A 20,977-nucleotide genomic window follows, 5' to 3' on the forward strand; every position below is an offset into this window, starting at 1 on the left:
AGAGTCTTGTCGAGAGGTCACGATCTCCGGGATTAGTTCGATTTCCTAGAAATTTCAATATATATATTAATATTTGGACATGATTTGGTATTATAATGATTTATTTGAATATTTCCTAAGTTTTTCCAAGTCCAAAATTATTTAAATAACCATTTTAAATAAATTTTATTTCAAAATTTTAATTTACTATTTTCCCAAAATATTTTAAATAAATCAAAAAATTTAAATTGAGATTAAATTAATAAGTTCAAAAAAAAAATATGTATTCTAATTTTTGTTTAAGAAATCAATATTTCTATATAAAATTATTTATTTAATTTTGTATTAAAATTGGATTAGTTTTGAAAGGATTTTTCCAGCATAGGGTATGTTTTGTCAATTTTAATTGAAATTTTAATGTTTACGACTAGATGCGAAAACATTTATGTGATCAGGGTAATTTCTATTTAATTTTGATTGGTGTTTGATCAGTGAACTATAGTTATAACAGAAGGTATACACCTCATGTTCTTCTCCTCTGACACATTGCGTAATCGAATGAAAGAAAGAAAAATAATGCAACGATCGATTATTGGTGATGCATGAATGCTTCATAATTAAAGCACATGTGGTGGAGGAGCTTACAAAGTGGAGTAGCTGTAGAAACCGACGATGATGGCAGTGGTTCTTGAGCTTTAATAGAGGATGACAAAGGTAATGGGGCATAATGGTGGTGATGGTGATTGAAGTCTGTCAGTTTCGTGGCTTCTTTCCTCCTGCTGGGACGAGTTCAATGAATGGGAAGAAGAAAACCGGAGGTGGATACCAATGACGGAGCTTGAACATTCGAGTTGGGGGGGTCCACGATCAATTTTTTTAGTTTAAGGTCTAATATGTAAAAATTTTAAAAGTAAAGGACTAGTTCTGGGAAAAAACAGGGGGGGCACAACCCCCCGTTGCCCGTATGAAGATCTATCCCTGGTGGATACTCACGGTGACAATAACAGCAAAGTAGTGGCAGCGGTTGGCTGTAGGGGATGGCTGACAACCTCCTATTGTTGGTTTCTTCTTGTGTTTCCGGTGAAAGTGAAGGCTAAGGAGGCTGGGGAATGTGAGGGGAGGTTAGGAAGAGGAAGGGAGGGCCACTGGTCACCAAAAGATGGTGATGGAGTGGTGGTGTTAGGGTAGAGAAATATGGAGAGAGAGAGAGAGAGAGAGAGAGAGAGAGAGAGAGATTTGACATAGTAGGAAGAAGATTGGCTGATGAATTGTGAATAAAATGGGGGACTATCTTCTATGTATAGTGAACTTATACACACTTATTCACCTTGAAGCCATGTTTCCCACTCATGGTGTACCTCTTTAGTGAAACTTGTACACAATGAAAGGAGGAAGGAGAAGGGAGAAAGTGTTGCCCGCGTGGGTTTGGACAACCAAGAAGAGAGTGGCTGATCAATCTATTAGACAAGCCCTTTGGTGGGCCCCACATGAGATTATACCCCTATTAATTGCCCAAAAAACAAAAAATCGGGTGTATCAGGATCCGTGCATAGAGATTTTTTTCGAGACTACCGTTAAATAGAGTTTAATTCACGGATTCCGAAACATCAAATGGATTAATTTTTAGAGTTACAAATCTCCGGGAAATTACGTTTGAAGAGTTGCGCCTAAATGGTCCATGGTGTCAGTTTTCGCGACTTTTGTAAATATTTTTGTAAAAATTATTTCGAGTGTGAAATTAAGTAATAGATTACAACCTGAGTCCAAAAACTCTCTCAGAAATCCAGTCAACAAAGTGTAAGTACCTCGACGAATCAATTTGGTTTTACGCGATTAAAGAAAAACAGTGTTCTATTGTTTGTTTTCTTAAAAATGTCGTATCTTTTGCATATGAACTCAGTTTTGGACGTTCTTTATATTTCAGAAACAGTGGAACGTGTACTATCATATTTTAATGTTTCTTTTGCTCAAAACTGATTAATACAAAATTTCAGTTTTTCATACACATTAATCAACATTACAGTTGAGCAGTTTGATTTGGTTGCCAGTTTACACGTTTGGGAGTAAAAATATCATTTGATAATATATAATAATTGAATTGAACTCATTTATATTTCATTAGATGCACTAAACTGAACGAGTTAAATTACAAACAAATTTACAATAATTTAGTCATTTGAAATATATGTCCTAAATTCTAGAATATCACAAAAGTTATATGTGTTGTTGGGAACTACAAAATCTACTATTAATTCTTTAATGTACTTTTAATACTTCCTCTAATGTGAAATGAACATTTTTTTTCTAAATGTCATTAAAGAACTAGCGAATTGATGTCTATTTGGATCCATCAAACTTTGGCCAAGCAAATATAAGGGTAAAACCGTAAAATGTCTCTGATTTAGCAAACATATACAAACCGGTAGCAACACGTGAGGTAGACCTGGCAATGGGGCGGGTTTGGAGCGAATCAACCTTGATCCAAACCCTTTTAACAAATTTCAAAATCCGATCCAAACCCGCTCCGTAACCCACAGGGTTTTGAATAATCAAACTCATACCCTTATCCACCGAATCAGCATACCCGTAAGTTTTTTGAATAATCAAACACATTTTACTTAAATCATAAAATTACATTTATTAAATAAAACTAAGTGTTGATTTAGAAAACACATTATGTACTCGAGGACTTTCTATTGAAATTAAAATCATTATTTTTAGTTCCTTCCGATTGGTTTTTGACCGTTGATTGCATTGATAGATAAAAGAAATTACAAACTTTTTTCCGATTGATAAATGACCTTATTGATTTATAAATGAAATTGGTGATTACATGATGAAATATAAATGAAATGAAATCATGACTCTTGAGAGAAGACTGGAAGTCTAGAAATTGAGTTCTCGAGTCCTATGTAAAAACAATTTAGTCTTTGGCCTTTTCTCTTTGGACTTTCGGTTGGAATTTAATGTAAACTTTAGACAATATAAACTATAAATGTATAATTCTAAAATTTATATGGGGTGGGTTATAAACGGGGCGGATCGGTGATGATCCATACCCGACCCTTTTAATAAAAGGGTTAGCGGGTACGGGTTGTTAACGGGTAAACAGATCAAAAACTATGCTCCAAATACAGATGTCAAAAAGTCCTGTGGGACCCTGTTCCCGTGGGGGCCCCGTCCCGTTTGGGGGATTTTTAAAAAAAAAATCGGGAATGGGGGCGGGGGCAAGGTTAATGTCCATTTTATTTTCGGGGGCGGGGGCGGGGGTAGGCAATCCCGTCCCGAAACCCCCATGGGGACCCCGTTAATAAATTACACATATATTTACATATATTAATTATATAAATATAATAAACTATAACATGATTTTGAGCTTCCAAAATTCATTAAAAAACATGTTTTTAAGCTGTTAATATATTTTTTTAAAATGCTATAATTTTTTTATTTTTAACATATAAAATTCTGTTATAAATAATTATTTGTTACCTAAAAAATAGCTTCATTTAGCCTAAATAACAACTTCTTTTAGCCCAAAAAAAGGTAGCCCAAAATCAATCGGGGGCGGGGGTAATAAAGGGGATTCGGGGGCGGGGGTGAGGGGTATAAAGGCTGAACATTCCGGGGGCGGGGGCGAGGGCGGGGGAACGGGGAAATTTCGGGGGCGGGGGTGGGGGATGCACTCCCCGTCCCGTTTGCCCCCGTTGACTTCCCTAGCTTCAAACCCGTAAAAATTGTTAAGGATTTGGATTGGATCAGGGTCAAAACCCGCTTCATTGCCCGGCCTAATATGAGGGTTTTTTTTACCAGTTTTACTTAAAAAGTAAGGAAAATGTTCATAAATTTAGGTGTACTTTCAAAGTACAATGCTACAATTAAAAATCTTGTATCCTTAATGGTTTTTTTTATTTACATAATTTTAAAGAGTATATGCACATTTTAAGAGTATTGTAATTTTGCTCTCTTAGTTTTGCATATACTTTGAATTACGGTCATAACATAGTTTTTATTTTTTCTTTATATATGCCTAATCATCATTGTTTAAGTGAATACACACATACAAGGTTAAGGGGTAGCCTTGTCTAATTGGTGTTGATGATAAATATGTTTTCTGTTGATGACTCACAATTTGTTTATAAATCAAAGCAGCTAGTTCAAAAAGTATTATTTTTAACATAAAATTTTCTTTCTTTATTTAGTTTTATTTTGGAACTAATTCACACGAACACATAACATTCCTACAGGCGGTGGAAAAAAGTCTTGGCTAGAGCTATAACGAGAGAAATATCACTAAAATTATATAACATAATTGTATGACAATGTACTACCATATAATATAGTTAGGGAAACCCCTTAATATTAATGTATTGCATTTATTTTGCATTAGAATAATTATTTATATTTGATATATTATATATCGTGAAACTGATTGTTTTTTTTTGTATGATATGTTATTTTATATTATGATAAATTAATTGTCATTTAATTTGAAATTTAGTAAATCTATAAAAAAAATATTTTTAAAAAATTTAAAATTACGACATGAAAAAATGTGTCCTGTCTTCTTTTATGACATGGGCTTCCTTCACAAGCAATGCATGTCGTGAATGTTTTTCATGAATTCGCATCGTAACATCACAACACACAAATGTGTGTCGTGTTCCACTATGACAAGGGATTCCTTGACATGAATTTGCGTGTCATGAAAGGGTATTTTTCTAGTAGTGCAACATTAAATATAAGCAAGTTAAAGAGATACTTGTAGAATCATAACTTGGTTTGCAGTCAAACAAAAGTTATTAAATGAAGAACAATAACGGTAAGAATGATAAGGAGACTTGTATTTCAAAGTGATAAGGTTATAAGGAAGATGGAATGAGATACACTTTCTAATGATTACAAGATTGTCTATTTATAGAATGAAAAATACTATAAGTATATAAGTAAGATAATACAAAAGTAATATTAATTTCGAAGACAATGTTTCCCACGCTTGGGACTAGCAAAATCAATCTAACACACAAAGTTAGAAAAGGTGATCGTTACTTTTTTGACACTGTGGTATAACAAAAGAAAAAACAATCTTTTCTACACATCGCACTTCCTTCCTTGTGTATGGTCTCTATAAGTCTTCAATGAAGACGATACAACTCCTCGTTATCACTACTCATCAAAACACTTAGCTACTCAACTAATAATGTCTTCTCATCACTGATACACTCCATAGCTGCCGAATGTCACTGTCATGTATAAACATCTAAAAGGTTAAATCCTAAGATAAATAAAAAAGATGATTTAAGAAAATCAAAGTGTTTGGAGTTTTTCAATCCCATAGAAAACGCAAACTAAATAATAATTTAAGAAAATCAAAACCTAGTATTATAACAAATCTTACTTAAAATGTGATCTAAATAAAGATATACAATATTTGACGGGCCTATCAATCAAAGAAAAGCCCAAAAATCCTAATTATTCTCCGGCTACTCAAAACCTTTCTAAAGCAAATATGTCAAAAAAGTCAACTAACAAAATCCTAACTATTGGAGCCATTTCTATCACTCCGGTAACATTCTCACATGTCACTCTAGTTGCCACTCACCGAAAACTGTCGCTGCCACCTTGTGCTCGTAGGATCGATTCCATTTCTTGAGGTCTTGCATGTCGCCGCCTCAATTATTTGATGTCTTGCTGCCTCAATTAGCACAAAGGTTTAGTAGACACTTTTTATTAAAGCAATTTTTTTTTTCCAAAAAAAGCCATCTAAAAAAACCCCAACCGTTGTAGCCATCCCTGTCTCTTCGATGACATTCTCACAAATCAGTCTAGTTGCCACTCACCAGAAACCATTGTTGCCACATTGTGATCGTAGGATCAAGTCCATTTCTTAATGGCTTGTATTTCGTTGCCTAAATTAGTCTCTCTCTCTCTCTCTCTCTCTCTCTCTCTCTCTCTCTCTCTCTCTCTCTCTCTCTCTCTCTCTCTCTCTCTCTCTCATAATGTAAAGATAAGTGTTTTTTTTCATCTCTCTAGGTTAGTGACCGTAATATAGCAAGTCCTTGGATTTTTCTTTTTACCCTTTGTATCTTAGCATGTTAGAAATTACTATACAAATATAAAATCTTAAGTGGTGTTTGTTTTTTTACAAAAGGTCTTTTTTGACATTTTGTGTTTGTGGGCGGAAAGATATTTGGGAAAAATATTTTTCAGAAGAAAAACGACATAAAAGAGTCTTTTGACCTATTTTTCCTGGAGACAAAAAAAAAATAGCTTTTGAATTTGAAACACATATTTATAAGTTCTAATCCTCTAATATTTTTTTCCCACCTCAATGTCTCCATCACTATTGTCACCTCTACCGTTAGTCTCTCTCTCTCTCTCTCTCTCTCTCTCTCTCTCTCTCTCTCTCTCTCTCTCTCTCTCTCTCCAAATAATGTAAACAAAAGTGTTTTTTTCTTCATCTCTCTAGGTTACAAGTGACTGTAATATAATGTAAACGGAAGTGTTTGTACCTTAACATGTTAGAAATTACTATAGAAATCTAAAATTTTAAGAGGTTTGTTTTTTTTTTTGGCAAAAAGAATTTTTGACATCTTATGTCCGTGGATGGATAGACATTTGAGATTTTTTTTTCGAAAACAAGACATACAAAAGTCTTTTTGGCCTATTTTTCCGAAAGACAATTAATAATTTTTCATTTTGGAAGACATTATTATAACTTCTAACTCTATGTCATATTTCTTTCCCATCCCAATGTCTTCATCACTATTACCACCTCCATTGCCGCCCACCACATACACCGCCACCGTCACCACCACCACTTCCATCATCACCTTTACCGTCGCCACCATAACTGCATCCACACCCCACCTCCCCTACCTCCGCCACGAGGACCACCAACACCACCATCATTGCCACTACCGATAACAACACTACATGGGTTTTTATGAAGAATTAAAAAACAAAACTATTTTTTATGAAGACTAAAGACTAAAAAAAGATTGTTTGTCTTTATTTGATTTCGTAGACATAAAAAAAAAGATCCAACACATTTTACCCTTTCAAAAATAAACACGGAGTCATGGCTCAAGCTTTTATGTTAAACATATTTTGTTCGTTTTAAAAGTTGTATTTATAACCTAACTTTTATCGATTCAATTAGTTTACTTAATTGTGTTATATTTATAATAACATCCTCTTATACATATATGGATATATTCTTTTCTTTTAACTATCTCTAATCTCTAAATATTATTAAATGAGAACTTTTAATTGTAAACTAATAAATCAGGACCATTGATTGCACTTCAATCATATACTTTCCACCTTTGAATTATTTGATGACATCATCTTTGTCAACCCATTTATTTTTGTCAATAGATTTTATAAAGCGTATATTACATTTTAAATTAGAATTCCATTAATGACATTTAAATCTCACCAAAAATAAAATGAATTAAATTAGAATTCTATTAATGACAATTAAACATCACCAAAAATAAAGCGAATTAAATTAGAAATTCTATTAATGATAATTAAATCTAAAAAAAAAATATACAAAAATACCCCGCCTCCCTCAATTCTTTACATAATATATCTAACCTAAGTTTTGTAGTGGAGAAGAAAATGGGGGAAAACATATTGTTTTGATTTTTACTTAACGATTTAGATTTGTAGTCGAACGACTGAATTATAAATACATTAGATAAAGGTAACAAAACAAGTAACTCAAATTCCACTTGACAACTTTTTAGTCAACTAATATATGCTTATTTCTTGATAACTAATATTTGTACTATTTATCGATTTTTATGCTAAAGTTGTGACAACATGAAAATAATTGTTACTCAAGTTGCTTGATTTTTTTTTAGATTTCTTGTAGGTCGAAATTGGAGTTGACGAACAACAAATTTGGTCGAATTCATCTGGGTTCTTGTGAACGTAAGTAAAATATATTTTGATTTTTATGTTATGAGGGTGTCAAATTTTGTGGTTTGAAAATTAATTGTCACAGTTCTGTTATTTAGAAATTTGAATCGGATCTTTTTATGGGATTCCCCATTTTTTTCATACTTTTGACGAATTGTTCAATAAGTTGAGCAATCAAATTATAAGCGATAGACTCATACACAATGTATGGCATATCCTTGGCTTTTGGTTGTTAAAATCACAAATTTGTTTTTACTTTTTTTTTGATGTGTTAGGATTTAAGAACTTGATTTGGATACTTGGAAATTTTGTTTGGTCTATCTGTTCGATGAAATGCTTAAGGGAACAATATTGGGATAAACTTGCGGCCTGGTTTAAATTACTTTAAAAATATATTGGTTTAAATTACTTAAAATATATACTTGTCGATTTTTGTTATCCTTCATGATTTAAATTTGTATGTTTCTCCTTAAAGTTTCATGTTTCATCCCTAATAGCTCTTTTTTTTATGTTTTAGTTATAATGCCTTCTTTGGCCCTTGATCACATTGGTTAGTTTCTCATACTAAGTTTTATTTGAAAATTATATTTAATTGCAAGTTATTACACTATCTAATACCCCAATAATCTCTAATATTTGTATAAGATGGTGACAATTATTATTTTTTATTGCAGCTTCTCTTCATATTGATTATCAGATGTGGTTTGAGTTATGGAATGCTGCGACTGAGGGGATTCCACATTGTGTGGCGTCGGAATTCATTACAGAAGGAGGCATGATTTATATATCTTATTGGGTATTGATAGAAACGTTTAATTCTTGCTGATGTAGATCGATAAATATTTTACAATATGTTCTTTTAAGCTTATATTAGGACCTTTTTTGGAAAAAAAAAATTGTTTTTAATATTAAACTTTGAAAAAAAAGTTTATATATAGCATCATACTCTTACAAAATGACTTTTTTGGATTATTTTTAGTTGATATATTGAAGCTTATTTTTAACGATTGTTTTTTGGAAAAAAATCATTAATACCATTAAAATTTGCAAAAACATTTATTAATAGCATCGTAGTTTCAAAAAATAACTTTTCTGTATTCTTTTTGGCTAATCTAAAAAAAATTATTGTTTTTCTACATTAGAGCTAATTAATAGGATTTTTTTGAAAACATTTTATTAATGGAAAATACATTTTCATTTTCTTTCGCGTAATAGACCATTTATGTAAGAAAAACATTTCAAATATGGACCATTTGTATACTTTTGTTCACATGTGAACCATTTATGTAGTATATAAATTTAATTGTTAATTAGTAGGTCATTAATATGACAATTTTCTAGGGTAAATTTGTTTTTAGTATTGAAATTTGCAAAAAAAAAAAAGTAGAATGATAATAATATATTAATTTATTTTATATATGATAGCTAGGTTCAAGTATTCTAACTAATTATTGTACATCTATAGTATGCTATGAGAATGATATAGAAAATAAGTTGTTTGATAATATAAATATGTTTAATCTTACATAACTATTATTATTAACACACGTTCTCACTAATTAAATCGTCTATAAGGTTATTATACACTTATTATTATTATTCTCATTTCTTTCAGAATGTTTTATTGGGTCGTATTCTGTCAGAATGACAATGAGTGAAAAACGATGTGTGAAAACAAAAAAAATAATAATAATTAACGAGAATGCATGAAAATGACGATATTCTTGTAAGATTGAATGTATTCACATTGCTAAACAACTTATTCTATTAGTAATTCTCATAGCGTACGATAGATGTACAATAATTAGTTTAAATACAATAACCTAAGCCTATATATATATATATATATATATATATATATATATATATATATATATATATATATATATATATATATATATTATAATATAAGTTTTTAAATAAGATATAACGAGATTATCACCTTATAAAAATAAAAATAAGATAACAACCAATTAACTGATTCTTTATTTCAATATTTCATTATTATCTTTAAACGATTAATTATGTTCTAAAGTTTTGTTATACGAAAATATTGTCACATATATAAAAGTAATCATGTTTTAATTTTTCAAATTATAAAAGTAATCATGGTTTATGTTTTTCATATATGAAAATCATATTACGAAAAAGAGTGTTAGCATCTACCCGTTTTAAAATAAATTTCACATATTATTTTAGTTTTTAAACAGATATTTTGACAAAATAACTATTTTTTTAGGATTAATGTATACTTATATATGAATAAGAGATGATACAAGAACAATATATTACGTGTTCTTTAAAGTATAACATGTTCCTGGTAAGAACATATGAAAATTTGCATTCATAAATAAGTCTCATTTTTAACAAATTTGCTAATATTTATTGCAACACACCCTCCCTCTAAACCTTAAGCCCCTAAATAGTCGTCTGAAACTTATCATCAAAAGAAACTATTTGGTACCGTTGCATCACTAATAGTCAAAATAAACTATCTAGAGATTTGGTCCAAGGTTTCCTCTATGTCCGCATGAAGATGACATGTTACCATTCAAGCTGATAAGAAAACAATTTCTAATCAAATTATGTTTCGCGATGGCAATCAATAAAGCTTACGGAGAAACAATTCCAAATGTAGGTATTTATCTCCTAGAATCGGTTTCACGCATGGCCAACTTTATGTGGCATTGTCTAGAGGGATATCGCGTGCCAATACAAAAGTATTAGTGAACTCTGACGAACAATTCAACGACAATGAAGTTTATACATCAAATATGGTCAACAAAGAGGATATCATTGCTCTGTAGGTATTTATCTTTAAAAATCGTTTGGAGGCAAGACCATTTTATATGGAGATGGCTTTAGACAAATTCTTCTAGCAATACAAAGAGGCAATTGTTCGGATACTGTGCATGCATCATATTCGTCCAAATTACGGCGTGATGTACAGTTTTATGTTTAACCGTAAACATGAGATTTATTTTGGTTGTATAATTAAGATTTGGATGAGACAAAAGCATTTGATGAATGGATTGTTAAAATTGGTGATGGTAATATTGGCGGCCCTAATGATGGTGAAGTTGAAATTGAATTTCTAGAAGACGTTGTTGTTCGCTCTATAGGTGACCATATTCATTCAATTGTATCTATCATTTATCTATCCTTTGAAAACCATCTTGATGATCAATCATATTTTCAAGATAAAGCTATTTTGGTCCCTACAAATGAAGAATTTGATGCTACCAATGACTACATTTTAGGATTGATGAAAGATGAAGGGAAAAAATATGAGTTTAAATTTTTTACGTGATACAGAGTTACCAGGTTTTTTTGAGGAATCAATTTACTCTTCAGTTGCGTTGAATGATTTTAAGGCATCTAGAATTTCCAACGATAAACTTACACTAAAAATATGTGTTCCAGTCATATTACTTTGTAATATCGACCAAACCGAAGGACTATGCAATTGTACTAGATTATAGATTGTTAGGCTTGGAAGAAACATCATTGAAGCCTGAATCATATATGATAGATTCTTTATGGAGACTACTTATATATCTTGCATGAATTTAACTCCGTCTAATGAAAGAATCTCATTCTGTTTTCAGCAGAGGCAATTCTCTATAGTAGTTTATTTTGTTATGGCCACTAACAAAAGTCAATGACAATAATTATCAAATGTTGGATTATACTTGCATAAGCTTATCTTCACTCATTTTTAGTTATATATTTTTTGTTTATCGCGTCACAAATGAAAAGAGATTGAAGGTACTCATATTATGAGGAAGGTTGTCCAACTAATAAAACAAAAAGTTATGTTTACAAAGAGGTCCTTCAACTATTATAGATATTTAAGTGTTTCTTTGTTTTTTTTTCAAACATTTAAATGTTAGCAATAATGTTAAATCTGTTTATATTACTTTATTTTTTTATAGTGCCAACTTTTTTATACATTTACATGTATATTTTTATATGTTCCTTCGCGTTTTACGCGGGGTCAATAATCTAGTTATTAATATATGTGGATATGAAACCAAATTATAGGTTAAAAAAAAATAAATATGATTATACTAATGTTAATGTGAAAGTTCGGTATTGGTTCCTCTAAATTTGTTGTGTGTGTTCTACCCGGACTTAGAAACGTAAATTTTACTTAATTAACTAACAATTATTTAATACTTTTAAACCTGTGACATGATAAATAAAATAATTGGATACAATTTAAAAATTTATAAATTAAAAGGGAAGTTGCATTAATAAAAATTCTATGTATTTATTATTATATTTATAATACTTGAATATTATATGAGATTTAATAAAATAGAAAAAAAACATAAAATGATAAGTAGAAAATATATAAATAAAAAAAAAATTAAAATTAAAATGTATCAAATGCAATGAAAACATGACATGTAACAAATTATTCTTATTTATTAGAATAGATTTAATATGTTTTTTTTTTCTTTTTTTTTATCTTTCCATAGTTTTGTTTTACTTCCGAAAACACCACTATCAAATTACCCTCCTCAAGAGTCTCTTACTTTAAATATTTGAATCTCAAAATTAAATTTCTATATTTGCTCTCAAAAATTTTGAATATGTTAAAGACATTCTTAATCTAATCAACAAATTTGTAAATTTGTTTAATACAATTGTAAATCCACTTAATAATATTAAGAATATGTTTATGACAAGATTGTGAATTTAATAATCAAATTTGTTACGGTCTTTATTCCTTAAAAAGTCGTGAACTTGATAAAGGAGGTAATTACTATTTTCAAATAAAATTGTAATTTCTTTTATTACTTTTTTTAACGACTAACATACACCTTATAAATCGTACTTCACAAATTATTTTTTTTAGTACACGATCATCACCGGATTTTAACCCTCAACCTCTTGGGAGAGAAACGCATTTTCAACAGTGACGAAGCTTCAACATTCGAGTTGGGGTGGGGGGGGGGGGGGGGGGGTAAAACATGTATAAAAAGTGGAGAACATGAGGGATCACAGTCAAACTTTTTAGTTTAAGGTCTAATATGTAAAAATTTTAAAAGTAAAGGACTAGTTCTGGAAAAAAACAGGGGGGGGGGGGGGTTGTCCCCCCTTGCCCTTATCAAGATTCGTCCCTGCTTTTCAACATCTTGATACCGTTAGACCAAATGCCTTGTGAATTTGTTTTTTAAGTGGACGACCCTAAAACGATTAGGCCCAGCCAATAATAATAAAAAAAATGAAGATAAAAGGCATAAACTATTCAATGAATTTACAATGTCATTTTCATTCAATAAATTCTAGAACATATAGTCATGCGTCTAAGAGCAATTGAGATGGTCATGATCAGAGTTGGACACATAATATTCATAGCCTTCTAAATTATGCGAGTTTGATAGTCGTTTTCTAATATTCAGTAATTAACATCTTTCGAAGGATGCATTGTATCTTCATCCGACCATGATCAACAATGTAATGATACAAAATAGCCTCCATTCATCGTTGGTTGCATTGGCATATCTGTATATTTATGACAATATAAATTGTAGCTTGACCTGGTAAATAAATAGTTTCGCAACGTATTAGACTTAATGATTGGCACATTAATCTGCAACATAACCTATATTAGCCTCCAACTCAAATTTTATCAATCACTTCATGCTCCTACTAAATTTAGACTCGGACCGATTCTAATCTTAGTATCTGAAAGCTTTTTCACCAGTGTTACACATACAATAAAGTTATCCGGCAGTGCTCAACAATCACAAGAATATAACCCACTTTACTTAAATTCTAAGCATGGTGCCTTTTATATATACTAGCCGTTTATCGGTGACAAACGACGAGTGCGAATAATTTTTTTTAGAGCTTAGTTTCTAGAGGCGATCAAGCTTTTTGCACAAATAATTTACTATATCTAAACAACATTCAATAAGAGTATAGCAGAAACGAGATCAATAAGAATTAAAAATAAAAAGTTAAGACCCCTTACAAACAATGACGAATCTAAGATTCAAACTTATATGTATCCAATTCAATCAAATGGTAAATAAAATAGTCGAAAAGATTTGATTATTGGGTCGGATTGCCAATAATATATCATTTAAGTCCATTATTATTTGAATACCAAATGCTAAACATAAGTTTAAAAATACCATCTAAGATAAATATAGTTAAGAAGATAAATATAACTTTAATAGCAAAAATCAAACACAATTTAAAAAATATCATAATAAAACAAATATAATTTAAAAGTGATAGTCGAATTCCATGTTGAGCCGTCACTTTAATTATTGTATCCATATAAGAATTATTATGTTAGGATGATTGGAATTAGATATATTGAATTATCTTATGGAAAACTATTGTGGAGTAATTTTGGGAAAATCATGGTCATCATTAATTGAGATTATTTGAGGTGTGAAACAATTTATATTCATAGAGAAATTGATCAGTGGCAACAGGTGTCCATTTTACGTGTTTAGTTAGTGGATATTCTTCGATACTTAAATTAACATAATATTACCTTTCTACATGAAAACAAATGGTGTCCATCGACACTCTTTCTTTGATTGTGTTTTTGTTAGTCATATAACACTTTTTTATATACAATATTTTTTTAGAACGACGAGTTAGTATACTTAGGACTGAACCAACGACATCATTGTTAAAAAATCTTGTTAGACACCTTGTTAGCTAAGTGGAAATGCCCCAACTTTCTTTATATACAATATACGATGTATAGATTCCATTTCCTTTGAATTTTTTTAGAACGATAGAATTTTATTAAAAACTAGTAAGATGCTAGAAAAGAAACATTACAATAAAAGAGAAGAAGAAGAAGTAGGATTATATAACCACATGGTCCAACAAAACACAGTCTTGCCACACCTATTAGAAATCCAAAAATAAGACATATGAACAATAACTTCAAATAGGTAGGATTTCCTAGGAATAACCGTTCTAAAAACAGTCGAATTTTGAAAACTCCACAAGCACCAAAAAGTAGTCATCATCACCACATCAAAAGCCTTCTTTTGTCCACTCCTTAAGTTAATCGAATCTTTCCATGCCATAAGAGAGATTATAGAAAACTGAGCCAGGTACTGAACATTCCACCCAGTAGCAATTCGCATCCCAACATCAATCCACTATGTGCACCCATTGAAGATATGATTTACCAATTCAATAGAAAGAGAATAAATAGGACATAAAATCGAATCTATGGTGATGTCTCTCTGTGAAAGTCTCTCTCTAGTAGGTATACTCAAAAGAATAATCCTCCATATTAAAATATTAAGCTTAATAGGGACAAGATTATTCCAACGAGTCTTTGTGCCTCCTGAAAAAAGCTGACAACCATCGAGGAACTGACGAGCAGAGAAATCGAATTCTCCATGTCTTAGCCATTATGAATCCTCTTTGTGACTGTACCATGTGTAAAAATGTCCAACACATAGATTCGGTGAAATAATACTGCAAGGGGTGAGTCTCCTACCCACATGTCATGCAAAAAAACACAAGACTTCCATTACCAACCCTGATAGGGCACAAGGATTGAAGATCATACCCCTAGTTATGAAGTTGACCCAAAATATGAATAATCCCATTCCAAGGACCATTCCAAGATCTCTTTATAAGGTCACACCTTATGATCTGATGAATTAAGCACTCTACATGCTAATTGACAGCGTCAACGTCTACATCACTATCAACGCCAACGTCTTAAGTCTATCAGTTTCAGTGTATAGATAGTTATTCTATGTAACCTTTTGTATATTAGGTAATGATATATATATATATATATATATATATATATATATATATATATACACACACAATAGATAGTAGATCTGATATCCTTATGATGAGGATCAGTTCATAGTATAGATAAGATAAATCCATTCGATCAAGGGATATACTTTTATAGATTAGTATATAATCGACATTAGGGTAAACCCTAATGGTTAGTTCGTCTTTGTGACCATTTTTGTGACAACTGTGACAACCCAAAATTTTCATTCGGTCAAACCCTAAAAGTCAATCACTTCATATTATAAGTCAAGTTCACTTTTACTTGTTTTGGGGAAAAATAAGTTCATTTGATTATTTTAATAATTAATCTTTAAATGAACGGGTGAAAGAAAGTGTCGTCTCGGGTTTTGAAATTTAAAACCGCAAACACCTCGTGTCTTAGAACTTCGCGGCCAAACTTTTAAGTTTGGGTCGAAAAATCATCCAAAAATCGTAAACTCATGCATAAACATGAGTTTACTCCCCAAGACTAGTCATTCTTGTGTTTACTCCCCAAACACCAAAAGAGTAAACTCCAAAATATCCTCTCAAGTATCATCCAAGTTTTTATTCAAAATCTTCAATCTAGTAAGTGTTTCTAGCCCTTTCAAGTTAGTATATCACTTAATCTAGTGATTCTACATCCTTTAATCCGTCCATTTTTGTGTTTTGATTAGTTTTCCAAAAACACCAAGAACACATACTAGTGTTCTTGGACTTAAAGTTCATTTCAAGCTTCCACAATGTAAGTACTTCTATCCTAGAGTCATTTAAAGCTAGCTATACATGTTTATACCAAGGAAAAGTCCCAAGAACACCAAGAAAAGGTGTTCATGGTTTTGGGAGGCTCCCAAAACCGTAAACACCAAATATAGTGCCTGAGGGTGCTTTAGGGTGTCTAGATGCTTCACAATGCCTTAGGGACTTGTCTAGATCCATCCTTGATGAGTGTAACACACAAAAAGCACAAAAATCCTACATTTATATGTGTTTACTGTTTGGGGATCTCCCAAAACCGTAAACACCTTAAAAGTTGTATAAATGTCCCATGGTTGTTCCTTATGCCTAGAATCTAACCTAGACTAGTGCCATGATTGAGATAAGGACTTGAAAACCCCCAAATACCAAACTTGTGAGTTTAAGGTAGTAAACTAATGAGTTTAAGGTAGTAAACTCATGGAGAAATGGTCCTTAGACCGTAAACTCCATTTAGGAGTGTTTTGATGCCACCCAACTCTTCCTAAGGCTAAATCATGAAGTAGGAATGCTTGGAATAGCTTGAAGACTTCAAAACAGCAAATGGTCAAAAGGTTAGGAGTTTACGACCGTAAACTCAAGGGGTGTTGGTCCTTAGGTAGTAAACTCATTTTAAGAGTGTTCCTTGAACCCCAATCATACTAGCCTTTCCCTACAACACTTAGATGCACTCCTTAGCACTTATAACACTTATACAAAGTATTTGTCGTGTCCTAGAGTGTCTTGACTTGTTTATTAGCTGTTTAAAGACTAATTGTTTATATACATATGTCCTCATATGTAAGTAGGATCTTTGTGCATGTCTAAGTCTTCACTTGACACCAAGCACTTATCCGACACTTACTTCCAATCCACTCGCAACAGGTGAGTTCATACCCCCTTAATCAATGTTTTAAATGTTTTTAAATGCTTTATGGGGGGATACAAGTAGAATTATGTTAGTTATTATATTAACCATATGTGATTAATAAGCAGCATTCAAACGATTTACTACTCATTAGCCGTTTTACCAAACAGTTTCCTTCAAATGTTTTTCATAAACACTTTATATGTTTAAAACTCCTTATTAAACTGTACATTTTACTCTGTATGTTTCATTTCAAACTCATTTACAATTGTGTTTCAAACAAATGTTTCTTTACACTTTAACTGTTTTATCAAACCCATGCCTTCAAACCATTTTATAGATTGACATCAAGTCGATCTTTTCTTAGATAATAATTATGTTCAAAGGTTTTACAAAACTTATTTTATGTTGTTATATTATCAATTGCATGCCTATATATGTATAGATATATAAGAAATGTTTAAAAGACTTAGGAAGGCTATCCACCCTATTTCCTTTTCGCGCTTGAGATGTGGTCTGGTGGGACATCGGGTATCCGTCCGAAGGTTGTTTAAATATTAGTTATATATCATATGTACATATATAGTCATAAAGGTCCTTCCAGTTCATCCAATGCCCTTGGGTAGCAAGGGTATACATCAATGTTCATACGTACCAGTTTCATTACTAGTAAGCTACCATATGGGTAGTTTAGGAAGATACTAGAACTATTACTAGAATGCGATATCATACAAAGAGTCAGTTCATTCATGAGTCAATACTTGCTAGATAGAGAGAACATACATTACAGCTAGTACTCACAGTACATTACTATACTTGCTAGATAGAGAGAACATACATTATAGCTAGTACTCACAGTACATTACTATACTTGCTAGATAGAGAGAACATACATTACAGCTAGTACTCATAGTACATTACTATACCTGCTAGATAGAGAGAGAACACACATTACAGCTAGCACACCTAGAACGATTAACAATACATTACATATACATGAATACGTTAACATAATTGTGATCCACTGTATCGGAGCATGCCTTCAATAGCGTGGCCCGAGTTGTAGCCAGAGTCTCTTGGAGGGAGAGCGTGAGTTTGCGTATAGATCTATACTAGATTGACTATCCTACACCTTGCTGCTAGCTACAGCCGGACCTGTAGGTCTGCGGGTGCCAAACGTCATACCTTTTTACGACCTACATCGTCGTGGTACCTAGTCGATTGTATGGTACATTTAATCACATGATACCTTAATATAAATCCGGTTTAAGGTAGTTAGTGCAACAGTAGTTCCTATAATGCAACACTACCGTACTACATTAATTTACCCTTTACGTATACTTAGTGATCATTTCACTTAAACATTAATGTACAAACTATATTTTGTTAATGATAGTTACACTTGGGAAAATTACACACTTTTACAAGAAACGAACATAAAACACAGTTAAGTCTTAGTAGAAGACTACATTTAGAACAGTTAGGTCTTGGTAGAAGACTCCCTTTTAGTATAGTAGGAATCATAGGGATTTCTAGGGTTTTTCAAACGTTTACAGTTGTTTTACAAAGTGTCACTAGGACAGTACAAAAGAATTACGATTGTTGGGCAACACAGGTGGACTTAGAGACATGTTGTCAAAACTAGGAAGATATAGCCTGATCAACTATATTATCTGAGGGTTGACTAGCATGTGCCTAAGTGTAGTTGTGTGGTTGCAACAAGTCTAAAATCTTACCAACAATACCACAATGAGAACAGTAGAACATAACACTAAACTTAAAATACTATAGGGGTATTTGGTGTTACTATAAGTACTTCATATTTGAGAACTAAACGGGATCTTCATTACGAAGTTGATAGTTGCTAAGTGGATACACTAAGGCTATATGTAATTAGGATGTTATAGACTTAGAATCTGTGAAAATTTTACTTTACCCCTATTATGTGTGAATTTGGAGTTAAGGTCACTTATTCGAAGGCCTATCCTGTTTCGATTACATATAACTGGTATGCACTTCACAAATAGCGATGTAACTAATGAAGATTTTCTAAATAATTATCTAGATAGTTCGTCTAATAATTATTTTCTTACCCTAATTCTCGCGTAGATAACATGGTTGGACTCCATCCCCACGACAACTAGTATCTTCTGAACAAAGTCATAGCTGGTTGGTTTGGAGAAGAACTAGAGAATGATCATCCTATCCCTTTGAAAGATCACCATGATGAAGACCTTTCGGACGATGCTAACTCCGAACCTGAGGTTGAGAACCTACCCCAGGCAACTCCCGTTCCAATTCCTAACCCTCATCCGACTTTTCATGGCCCGACGCCTGAGTGGGTGGAATGCTTGGAAACATGGAGCCAAGGACAAGATCAGCCCATGCCATCTAATGGTGACCGAAACTTCTATGACCTAAGCAATGGGGGCTCAGCAAACAGAATCTTGCCAATCTTGGTCCGTAGAGTGGCCCGAAATGAGATTCAAGTCAGGACAACCCTACATCAGATCTCCGAAGTTGTCGCCGATGCGAGAATGCATACCCTCCGCACCATTCGTCTAGAAGAGGCTCGTGAGAGATCTGAGAGAAACCATGAAACCCTACTGCAAGCACTGGCTAAATCACGAGCTGAATTCATAGAACTCCGCGTACACCAGAGGGTGTACGAAAGACACCTACTGGATGTAGAACGTCAACTGGCTGAACTGAGAGTTCACCAGATGGATGCCCGTTGCCAGTAGTAGATGTTTTACTTTATATTCCTTGATTAAAAGGAATCGTTTTTCTGTCTATGCCCGATGTCGCATTTTCTATGAAATTATCTTGTACTGTAAGTACTTTTGGTTAGGTCTTTATGCTGTCAAGGACTATCTTCTCGGGATATGATGTAAGACCTTTTACAAGGTCATTCCCCCGAAATTTTACGTCATGAATATCAAAGATATTGACAGTCGGCTAACTTATGTGTCATTCTTTATTCCAGTACTCTTATCATACTTTCATTGGAGTGTCTCTGAAACATGCTTTAGTCAAGTCATTGGACTACAACAATTTAGCTCCGGAGACATTTCCAAGTCTCTTTTAGTGGTTGGATCATGTTATTCACCAACCATCGATACCTCGGCTTGAACGACAAACGTCTTGAGACCATTCTATGAACTTACTTCCACTCATTGCTAGGACTGCATCATAGGGATGTAGGTCAACTCTTCACAAACTCACCTTCACTCGGTGCTAGGACTGCATCATGGGGATGTAGGTCAAACCTTCGCGAACATACTTCCAATCCGTACTAGAACTGCATCATAGGGATGTAGGTCAACCTTTCGAGAACATACTCTTACTCTTTGATTGAGCAGTCGAAGTACATCTAGGGTCAACCAGAATCGCTCACAAAATCCTTATCTTTCGTGTTAACAGAATCATGTCCTCATCCAGAAACAATCAGCCGAGCAACAAAACCTCTACCTTTCCTATGGACGCCACTACCTTCCAAACCACAGTTACAGCTGCCGTGATCGCTGCCGTAACCGCTGTCCTTGCGCACCGTAGCGCTATCAACACAATCAATGTTGATGATGGGGTTGAAGATTCCGATCGTAGTATCCATCCAGGAAGTCGTCAAACGGTAACAGTCACAGGCTCGCAAAGCCAAAAAAACAGAGAACAAGAAACGAA

The sequence above is a fragment of the Lactuca serriola genome, chromosome 4 (genome assembly GCF_051521515.1).
Source record: "Lactuca serriola cultivar US96UC23 chromosome 4, Lser_US96UC23_V15, whole genome shotgun sequence".
In the NCBI taxonomy this organism is placed as follows: Eukaryota; Viridiplantae; Streptophyta; class Magnoliopsida; order Asterales; family Asteraceae; genus Lactuca; species Lactuca serriola.